The sequence below is a fragment of the Chiroxiphia lanceolata genome, chromosome 3 (genome assembly GCF_009829145.1).
Source record: "Chiroxiphia lanceolata isolate bChiLan1 chromosome 3, bChiLan1.pri, whole genome shotgun sequence".
Classification (NCBI taxonomy): Eukaryota; Metazoa; Chordata; class Aves; order Passeriformes; family Pipridae; genus Chiroxiphia; species Chiroxiphia lanceolata.
The window spans coordinates 67,111,630-67,122,997 of NC_045639.1; the positions used below are offsets into that span (position 1 = coordinate 67,111,630).

Genomic DNA, 11,368 nt, shown 5'->3' on the forward strand with positions numbered 1-11,368 from the left:
ACCTTTTCTGAAAATGAGGGGGTTTTATTCAGGTGGGAAACCATGACCTGATAAAGTATTAAAAATTAAAAGGAGAGTGAAGGATGCTTGCTCATGGAAGAAAATGCTAACACATAATGTGCTTTGAAAAGCTTGTCACTTTGTCCTAGATTGAAAGAGCATTTCTCATGATTTCCAATGTCAGCAGAATCAAACAGTAAAGAACACTAATTATTCCAGGGGAAAAAAAAAAAAGAAACAAATCAAATTGATTAAATCCTAACTATTTTAGTTCTTCCCATCTGTATCAATCAGTGGATGTTCAACTGCAGAAAAAAAAAAAAAATTGTGAAATTGAAGCCACTAACTAAACCGGACATTGGTTTATATTGATAATTTCACCAAATAAACTACTTAAAAGAGAGATCTATTTACTCCTGTCACATGTGCACAGAAAGATCAGTCCAGCAATGAGAGCAGAGGAGTGGGTGAGGAGCAGAGGAGGTGGGTTAGGAAAGGATGGCACTGTTAGGACCACGAGCTTGCCCAGCTGTCCTTGAAGCTATCTGACCTTGTGGATCATTAAAAACTAAAAACAGGCAAAGAATTGTGTCTTTATGTAGTATCAGTTCTGAATGGCCACTCTGCTTTGTGGATGCTTTTTCCTAGGACACTTCTACCCCTTCTTAAGAAGTAGAAATTGCAGATGTCTCTGCTAGCATCTCCCACACTAGTTCATGACTCACCTCTGACATGGGTATCTTGTTAACATTTACAGTCAGGAACAAAGAAGGTGGAATTTCTGGTGACTAAAACTTCCACAAACTGGATGCATTGTAACACCACAAATTATCAGGTTTCTGAATGAAAGATCTTCCCAGAGCACAAGGGCTTTGACATGAACATGTCAGACCTGCCCATTCAGTCACCACAGCTCTTGACCACACTTGCTGAGGGGTCAGGGGCTCTCCTCCACATCACTGTGTGACCTCCCCAAGGTCATGGGCCCTCCTCCACTTCACTGTATTACAATGAAGTCATAGCCTTCCTCTACCTCCCTAGCAGCTACCCTGGAAAGGCTAATGCTCAAACAGGTACAGGAAACTGCAACCAGAAGAAGGCAGATGCAGTTACACCCTCAGTGAGAGCTGGGTTTCCCATTCCCAAGCTGACTTCTCCTTGTAAATTACTCAGGAGATGCTGCAGGTAAAACCCCTGGTATCTGCTGTGGATGTCCTGGCTTTCCTCTGAATCCCCGTGTAACATGCCTCACTGCCATCAAAGAAGGTAAGAGAAGTCCTGACACTCTGCTTGACCATCCAACCTCTATGCCTGTTAGAAAAGAAAAACATATATATACGTATATATAAACATATTTAACTAATGTAAAACTCAAAAGTACCATTTAAAGACTTCTCTCCACATATTTTACAGCTTTTTGTCTTCCTTCGGGAAGCTACTATTTCCCACAAAGGCTACAGTTCTCATTATCACTATCTGAGGTACCTGAGAAACAAGTGTTTGTGTAAGAAATGCGTTCAAATATTTAAAGGAAAATCTATTCCACCATACTGACAAAAAGCAAACCTTCAGGTTCAGTGTGCAAACTTTCACCTTAGACAATGATCTCTGAGTCAGCATCGACTTAAATTTCATAATTTTTTTGCATCACTTCTTCATAAATTATTGACACTAAACCCAAACTTTTCTATGTGTTTTTTTGCAATGCTTGTAATTGTAATGTGCACTTTCATTTTGAACAACACTACAATTTTGTCACAAATTACATTAGAAGATCACGTTATTAAGCCATTCAAAAGTACTTGTACTAAACTAGAATAAGCAATTTTAGCAACCAATGCCAAAACAGGTAAGAGAGTCATAGATATTTTAAAAAGAAATGATCATTCACAAGAAACAGACACTGACCTACCAGAACTGCAAAACTAACAGGTAACATTGCAATGAGATGTGCGTGGAATCTTGTCCCATTAAATGGAGATGGGTGTGCAACTTTTTGTCCCAATGCTGACAGCTACCAAAATATAACTTCTTGTCATGAGGAGTGGTAAGTTAGATCATGGTGGAAAAAAACTTCTGTAGGAACTCCTCTTTTGCATTTTGTCTGAATACTTCAAATAATTAGCATATGTTTTCACACACGTTGCAATTGACTTTATTGCTGATGAGAAGAGCAGCATCTATAAAAATCAAATTAATCCGTTGGAAATAGTAACATGCTAAAATCATGACAGTTATGTCAACTGAAAAGCTATTTTGTTCAACAATGTCAGTTTTACCACTAATCTAAATATTTTGCAAACTTTTTTAAAAATGGGAGAACAATTAAGTCTTCTAACTGAATTCAATGACATTTTAGTACTAAAAAATGCAGGGTAAGTCCATGAAAACAGAGAGGTGAAAAGGTCAATAGAAACTAATTCTCATATATATGTTGTCATATGGTTATAGAGAAACATATCCAAACACAACAAAATTAGGTGGTAGATAGAGCAGAAGCAAGAAAACTATAAGCTTATCTTTTTGCTGTAACAATCTCAGTAAATCTACTGACCAAATTCCCAAGCTGTATAGCTCCCACATCAGCAAGAAGTACTACTGAGTCCCTTTCAAAGCTGTGGGGCTGGACACCAGGGGAGGAAACTCCCATGTCTCAAGATAAGAGCATTCAGAAGTACTTCACCCATCTTTTGGTCAGTGAGTTAAAGCCAGTGACCATCTGTCTCTCCAACAAAAATGCTGGAAATGTGTAAAAATCACTGCTTACAACTTGAAAAATACCTATTACGACCTTAACCACCAGGGGACATTACTTCATTTCTTCCTCTGATTTTTTCACTATGAAAAATATGCTACATCATAATTATATAATGTACAAGGTATTTCAAAGCTTAAATACTGAACACACAAATATAATTCAGAATTACATCTGCAATAAATAAAGACTAGCTCAGGTACCCAGGTGTTAGTATTGCACTTGTTATGAAGTGATCTGAAAGATCTTGAAAGAAGCTTTGTATCAACTTATATTTCTGAATAACAGCTGTGCTATGAAAATCCTAACAGTAACCAGAAACAATCAGTTCCTATAGGGATTATCAGTATATGACATCATGTCAGCAGTCAAGATTTAAACTTGTGTCTGTCCTTTGATCTACACACGAAACTCAACAGATCCAGGCAGAGCAGTACACAGCCATGTGAGATGACAACTCCAGGAGAGTGGAGGGTTGCATTCATTCTCCACCATGCTACAGATAAGACAGCAAAGTATTTTTACAAGTTTACAGTAAGATGTGTAAAATAGCTGCAATGGAAGCTTCATCTATTAATTCCTTTCATTGAAAAGTTTATTTGTCTATTTTACCACTGTTTATATAAAGTAACAGGGCATATGCACAGTGAAGGTACAACTTTCTCTCTGCCTCAAGCAAAACCAGGATTTAAATTTTCTGCATGCCCAAACCATAACTGTGAATTTGGAATTTCCTTCTATTTTATAATATCCTCCTATATAAATGCTTTCTTGATAATTTTTGGTTGCACTAACATGACTATTCTTAATCCTTATTGTGATCTTTTATTCCATACTTCACACTACAGAATGAGTAAGGAAGTAATGCTGATATCCAGAATCCTGCAGATGATCATTCCCAACCAGTACAGACATGCCTGTTAAGGCGTCCACATTCAGTGAATGAAGCCCAATCATTTTTACCATCAAAGGCATAAAACTATAGGCTACCACAGAAAGGCTTCTGTTAGAGCAACAGCACTTTATCCTGTGCTGACATACTTTGAAAAGGCCACTTTAATTATTAAAAATAGGGTTTTTTCCTTGCAGAAATGTTTTCATGAATGCTAACACTAATGGAAGGGCAAAAGGACACACGTTTGTTTGCGCCATTAATGATCCAGAAGTCAATCAAGCCTCTCAATCATGTGTTACACTGTTACAGCACATAGGATACTTCTGGGGCCTATGACTACGACAGTAACAGCACTGCAGAAACCCAGAACAAAAGCGCCTCTACAATCTGGGTGGTGAAACAATACACCTTTGGCAGCTGCCGAAAAGTAAGTCATCTTCCTGGCCCTTGCACGGAGACCCACTCCAAGTCAGTAAGGTTGTAAACCCTTCAGTGTGGGGTATTGGGAACATCACTTAGGGTTTCCTCTGACAGCAACCCATGGCCCTGAAGCACAACCAGCCCTCACAAGAAGGGAGAAATGGAATGGAATGCCTGAGGCAGACAGGAGAGTGGCCTCTGCGTGGATCCAGTGGTACGAGAATGGAGCACAGAAAAACTGGAAAAACTTCAGAGGGTGATTGCAATGCCCAGGAGGCACAAATAAAGGACAGGAAAAAAAATAATCATATGTGCAAAAGGGGAAAGCCAATTTTACTGCTGTCAGAATTCTTTCTTGTGCCTAACCCAGTCATCTCAGACAGTTGCATACCATCCAGCTTCCCTCACTTCTGAGGAGGCCGATTACAACATCAGAAATATCTGATACCAAAACAAGTGTTTCCATTTCAGGCTTTAACTTCTATCCTCTTTCCAACTAACTCTTCTTTGCTAGCCTTTACTCTTCCAAATATTTGTAATGTTTTAAGGTTGTTGTTGTTCTCCTCTACTACGTGTAATTAACAGTTTTAATCTTCCCTGCTTATTGCTTATTGTCCTTCACTCAATTGACTTCAAGATGTTGTAACTGAATGATGTGCTTCTGCTGGAGTTTTACAAAACTAGTTCTCACTCTCTGTATATCTATATCTATCTACAGACTCCAATAACTGAAGATATCAAATAAACATTTTTATTTTTAAAGCATGTCCACAGGTCATCATACTAACAGAGAGGAATTCTAAAATGCATCACATCCTTCAGCTGCTATGTGATCAAAACTATGCTTCCATATCCTGTTTATAACTCAGTGTTGCATACAAAACTATATTAAAATTTAATTTTTATTGTGATGGTTTTGGCTGGGACAGAGTTAATCTTCATAGTAGGTGGTATAGGGCTATGTTTTGGATTTGTGCTGGAAACAATGTTGATAATATAGGGATGTTTTAGTTACTGCTGAGCAACATTTATACAGTCAAGGACTTTTCTGCCTCTCCCCCCATCCCACCAGCAAAGGGGCTGGGGGTGCACAGGGAGTTGGTAGGGACAGCTGATGCCAACTGATCAAAGGGATGTTTGCCAACTGACGAAAGGGATATTGCATACCATAAGGTGCCATGCTCAGCATATAATACTGGGGAAGAAAGAAGAGGGGCATGTTCAGAGTTATAGCATTTGACTTCCCAAGTAACCATTACATGTGACAGCACCTTGTTTTCCTGAGGTTGGTTGAACATCTGCCTGCCCATGGGAAGTGGTGAATGAATTCCTTGTTTTGCCTTGCTTGTGTGTGCAGCTTTTCCTTTATCTGTTAGATTGACTGTATCTCAACGCACAAAGCATTCTCATTTTTCCAATTCTTTTCCCTATCCCACTGGGGAGGGTGAGCAAATGGCTGAATGGGGCTGAGTTGCCAGCTGGGATTAAATCATGACAATTATATAAGTTAAATTATTGTGACAGCATATAGGAGCACCAGCAAAGTCCAAAGGTGCTGATGCTAGTCAATTTATGAACATAAGGACTTTGCAATCTAAGCAATGTAAATCAACACTTTTATATTATCTACATATCATCTTATAATGTGAGTATGCAGACTCCAAATGTGTACTCACATAGAGGAACTTCTGTTTCATTTGTTACAGGATAAATTTCACTGTGTTTGTAGACTAAATTGCACCACCCTACCTGGTAGTTAAATCTCTCTGTAGATCATTATGTTCATTATTATCGGTACAAATAACTGCTGCTTTCAGCTGTTATCTCATTACCCAGGGTTTCTCTAGATATAGACATAGCATGTAGTTCCTCTCTCTCCTCACAGATATAATATACACGTACCCAGACGCAACTGATTTTTTCAAGGTACAAATTTGGAGAGACAATAAAATGTATTGTCCTGTAGTTCCTTCAGGGCTATTACTGTCCTCACCACTCCCTAGAATACCCTTAACAAAAGCAGAATACCCTTGGCAAAAGTGACAACTACATTTTCAAGGACAGAAGCCTCAACTGCGGATGGAGACAAAAGGTTACGTTATTCCTGCAAAATGTAGCTGTTCACAGCGTGCATGAACAATTTGTGAGCAGGTGTCAAGACAACCATTAAATTATGGGTTAATTTTGAAATTTAGAATCTTATGATCTCATTTCTGACTGTAAGTTGTGCAGGCATGGCTTTCATAGCAGAACTGAAACTAGACAGATAATTTGGGCAAAAACTGTAATGCACCATGGCTGCAATGATATGATTAAAAGGCTTGAAAGGGACATGATATCCCCAAAAATGCCTGTAAATAACTTTTCAAAATACTTCAACAACTCTAGGTAGCCACTTGCTTAGAAAGCTTACCAGGTTTATACAAAATGTTCAGTATTTTTAATATTTCTGATAAAAACCCCCATAAACAAAATAAGAACATAAACCAGGACAACCAAGGTGAAAGAACTTATATGTTAAAATTATCTTTCTCTTGTAGTGATTTACAATTACTTGCCTGAGTGACCAGGGTCCCTACAATCCTTTGCCTGCTCTAAACAATGCTATTGCCAATTCCTACTGTATACTCCATGAGCCTAAGAGAAAAAACAGAAAGAAAGATAAAATAATTTCAGACTGTGTACATAATGGCTGCATTGTGCCTATGCTTTCACACCTGACTGTGTCCCAAGAGCAGAGGAAAGTGTGATGCCAGCACCTGATGTGAGAAACTATTTCCAGTGCTCTGTCCTTCATGTGATCCCCAAAATGACCAAACTTCTTCAGTCAGTTCTTCACTACTAACACTTTACTTCTGCTAAATTTCTACTGATAAAGCATTCATGAGAGAGATCCCTGCTGGCATCAGCTAAATTTCCTTTTTTCTAGAAGGCTTTAGTCCCCTCCTCTGCCCTGTCTCCATCCTGAGCAGATAACCAAGTCTGCTCAAAGTGCAGTGCACAAGCGTTTGGGGTTTTACTAATGCAGCACTGTCACACCTCCCCGTATCCTAGTTGAGCTTAGGGGGGCTAGCAGACATCAGTATAAAGTTTACCCCTCTAAACAGAAAACTAGCTCAAAGGAAGCCAAATGGAGAATCTATTAAATCATTTATATTAAGTATGTGGCTGCAGTCTTGAACACAAACTGGCACCATGCTTTAACAGCTTTAGGGACTACACTACTGTAACTAAGCTCTTTAATCTACCTTAGCTGAAGGGAGACAGCAAGGAAGGTATGAACAGCCAGGACAAACTTGCCGCTGAGATATCATATTTACCAGTTAAATACAACTTGCTAAGCAAAAGTCATATTCTCTTTCATTCACCAGACACTTGGATTACTGAGTCTAAATGAGGAAACAATGGTTACAGAAAGTTGTTATTTTCTTTATTTTTTTTTAATTCCTTCAGGAAGAAAAAACAAAATAAAATAAAACTAAAAAACCAGCAAAAACCCCACAAACAAACCAAAGAAGGGGGCTTTATTTCTTGCAACATATCCAGGAACAATAGCAGTAGCAACTAAGTTTCTTTCTGCTCATTGCTATAGTATGCTGTGAGTGCCAGATGTGCAAGTTTCCACACACAAGCCTAAGAATGTGACTGAGTTTTGGTTAAACGCAATCACTTCTGAGAGAAGGGACACTTCAGTTTTCCAAATGCATTTACAGCCTCATTTAACAGTAGTTTTCACTGGTCAGACTACTGGGTACTGATGGATGTGACCATTTCCCTAGTAATATATAAACTCCCTATGTTCATTCACAACCCAACAGCTCCCTGGTGAATGTGAATGACTTTCTACCATCACTGATCTAGGATTTATTTGAATTTAGTTTTAAAAAAGCTTATGGTGTCATTGTCCTTGAGAAAAAGGAATTGTACACACAGACCTTATGAGCTTTTAAAAAGTATCAAGACGTCACTCTAAAACTAGCTTTCAGCTACTCCTTTTTACTTATAACTGTATGCAACCTATGAAAATCACATCTAACATCTGACCAGGTAATTAAACACGTTTTTCTCTCCCCTGTAGTGCAGATATTTACTAAATATTTAGTTCTTGATAACTAATACACAGTGTAATTAAAACTGAGCTTCCTTAGGGAACCAAAATCGATCAGCTTTTAACACAGGCAACCAATGGTTCAGTTCATGTATTTCTATGACCAAAAAATAGGTTGTAAAAGAGACTGTATGTAAATATGCACTGGAAAATCAGGACCAACTGTCTTCTGAGGTTAGTCTCCACTGTAGAGAATACAGTTACGCTTATAAACTATTCTCATCTCTTGCTCCCTTATTATTTTAAGAGCACTCAGATTTTTCTCATAGCAATTCAGAATTATGAAAAACATCACAATGCTTCAAACAAAACAACAAAAGCATGCTCTTACTTTGAATAACAAGAAAATGATGTTTTCTTAAAAGACCAGTAGCTCCGTCCCAGTAAAATACTCTGTGATTAGTATTTTTTGGTTTCATGTCCCAGTGAAGTTTACAGATAGCCAAGATAGTTCATCCAGATACAGTTTACAGATAGTTTACAGATAGTACAGATGGTTCATCCAGAACTGCTACTTTGTTGCCTTCCCCTGAAAACTTTGTTTATATGTGTTACTTTCAATAACCTAAATTAGCCACGACACACAGCAAAAAACTCATAGTTGAAATAATATTTAGCACTTCTGTAGAGAGATGCACCCAAGGATCTACAAGTAGTTATGAAATAAATTAATTAATTAAACTTCTCAACACCCCAGTGAAGCAAGCAAGCACATTTATCTGTTTTATGGGGAAGGAAACAGAGCCATGGAGAGGTGGAGTGACTTGCCCAAGGCTACACAGCAAGAGTCTTTCAGAGTAATAAAGAGCATCTGAATTATTGATTTCCACTGTTGCCCTTCAGCTGAATTGTTCCTTTTTTGAAATACTGCAGTAAGTTATAATAATTGCTGGCATGATAAACATAATGGTAATATTTAGGCTGAGATTTTCTTTGTTTTTGTTTAGACTATATAAAAATTTTAGTGTTATTTAAATTGCAGTTGATCTGCTTAGAGTGACCAAAAGTCTCCAAGTAGTCGAGCAATATTTCTTGTACTTCATTCACAGTTGTCTCTGTTATGTTGCCATCGCTTATGACTAAAAAACAAGCCACTCCAGCTTGAAAACAGAAGAAAATATCACACCTTTATACTGATTCAAGAGGGAACAACAGAAGAGCAGCGAAGGTGGCTACCATCATTCACACCAAACTGAATCTTAAGAGTTGGCATGAGATGCACCAGGTGATGATGCACTGCTTTCATGCAATACTAGCTACAGGAACTGCAACTCGCTGCTTGGAGCTGAGGAGACTGAGCTTTCCCAGTTAACAGTTCTGGTCCCAGGTCACTTAGGCTTTTACAATTTAAAAAAAAAAAAAAAAAAAAAAAAAGAGAAGTGGCAGGAAATTGCATAGGGCTAACACGTCTGTTCCCGTCTCTCAGCTTGCCTAGGTGCAAGAAAAGGATGCTACCGCTTACCTTTCACACACGCATGTTTGGTAGGCTGAATTCAGTAGCAAAAGGTTCGGATGCTCCTGCGGTCACGCTGCTGCGGAGGAGCAGAGCCTGTTACACACGCTGCCCACAGGTAAAGCTTTATACGGCAAGCGCCACGTTCCCCTGCGCGTATCCACCTCCCCCGGACCCGCGGGGCCCATCCTGCGGGCTGCCCTGCACCCCACGCCGGGTGCGGATGTCCCGACAGCAGCCCCGCACCGTCGGGGCGGCCCGGAAAAACCCATGCCTGGAGGCTGCTCCCAGCGGGACGTCCCGCGCCCGCCCCGCACCTGGCCCGCCCGGTCCCGCCGCCCGGCCCCGCCGACACTCGGTGCTCACTACGGCCGACGGCGCCCTCAGGGCGCCCCACGGCCTGGGAACGCGTGTGCCGGGGACGGGAGGAGCGCTGGGACCGACCAAATCCGCAGGCACCCGGCGCCCCCAGCCCCGCGCCAAGCGCGCCCCGCCGCCACCCGCGCCGCGACGCGGAGCGCAGGGACAGCCTGGAGGGGCCGGGAGCGCTGCCCGGCACCGCGCGGGCACTCACCGCGGCGCCGACCCGCCTCTCGCCTGCCAGAAAGTTTCTCCTCCGCAGCCTCGGGGGACGGAGCCGGGACGGGGCGGGGTGCGTTTTTCAACGCAGGAAGAAAGTGACTCCCCCCCTCCCACTCCACCTCCCGCTTCCCCGCCTTCCTTCCGTACCTCTCCACGTCCTCCTCCTCCACCTCCCTCCGCGGCCCCGCCGGCCCCTCACGCCATGGCGGCACCAGGCAGCGGAGCCCGCCGGGCTCTCACGGCCCCGCCGCCGCGGGCAGCGCCCGGTCTGGCCCGGGGCGCTCCGCTCGCTCGTTGTGTGCCCTCGTGTCTGTTTATTCCTGGCGCACACACGGCTTTTCCTTTCCCGACCGCTCCTCCCCGGCTCGAACTTCGCGGAAATACCCTGCTTCTCCCTTTTAGCGGGAGGACTCGTTTCTCTGCAGGGAATGTGTTTGTCCCAACACCGGAGTGTCGGCAATTTGATTCCCTGCACCTATAGAGTACGGCAGCGGTACCACGGTTCGGGCAAGGGTGGCTCTGGAGGTGACCAGCATCCCGGGTGACCCATTCATATTCAATGTCCATTCCTTGTGCTGTCATCATACTTCATGAGAGTAATAAGACCTCCCATCCAAAAGTTCCCTCAAGCCAGCAAAGAAACAAAAGCCGATTTGTCAATCTGCTCTTTTAAGTATGGTGTGGCTACTAACATAAACATAAAAAAAACCCCAAAACTAAAACAAAAAAACCAAACAAGAGCAAACACCAAAAACCAACCAAAAAACCCACCCCCAAAAAACAGTGAAATGCCGTGACTGTTCAAGTCGATCATCATGACATTTTTTCCAGTCACACGACTGAAAATACTTCAGAAGGTAATATAAAAGAGGATAAAATAAATGATCCTTTGGAACATTCTCTTTTCTTTCTCAGTCACTATAACCAAGACAAAGTTTGAAGTGAAGAATTCCAAATGTTTGTTGGGTTTCAAAAGTCGAGTGTGTTTTATCGACTTCAGACTACCTTGTGTAAATGAAAATAAAAATATTTATACGTGGTTGATCACGATGATGTCAAACTACCTGAAGTTTACATCTCGCAGAGGTTATTCTTCATTTTAGTAATGTGTTTACCGATGTCACTGAAGCAGTCAGCAGGATCATAAGTGCTCAG

At 41.3% G+C, this 11,368-nt stretch overlaps 1 protein-coding gene across 1 annotated transcript in view; it reads right to left on the reverse strand.

The window, feature by feature from the left end:
* Positions 1-10,276, reverse strand: part of DSE (dermatan sulfate epimerase) — a 36,231-nt gene extending 25,955 nt beyond the window's left edge. The window contains exons 1-2 of the mRNA XM_032682940.1: positions 10,206-10,276; positions 9,641-9,710 (exon numbers count right to left, since the gene is read on the reverse strand). The gene's annotated coding sequence lies outside the window, so the exon portion shown is untranslated. The remainder of the gene's footprint in view (positions 1-9,640; positions 9,711-10,205) is intronic.
* Positions 10,277-11,368: the final 1,092 nt, after the last annotated feature.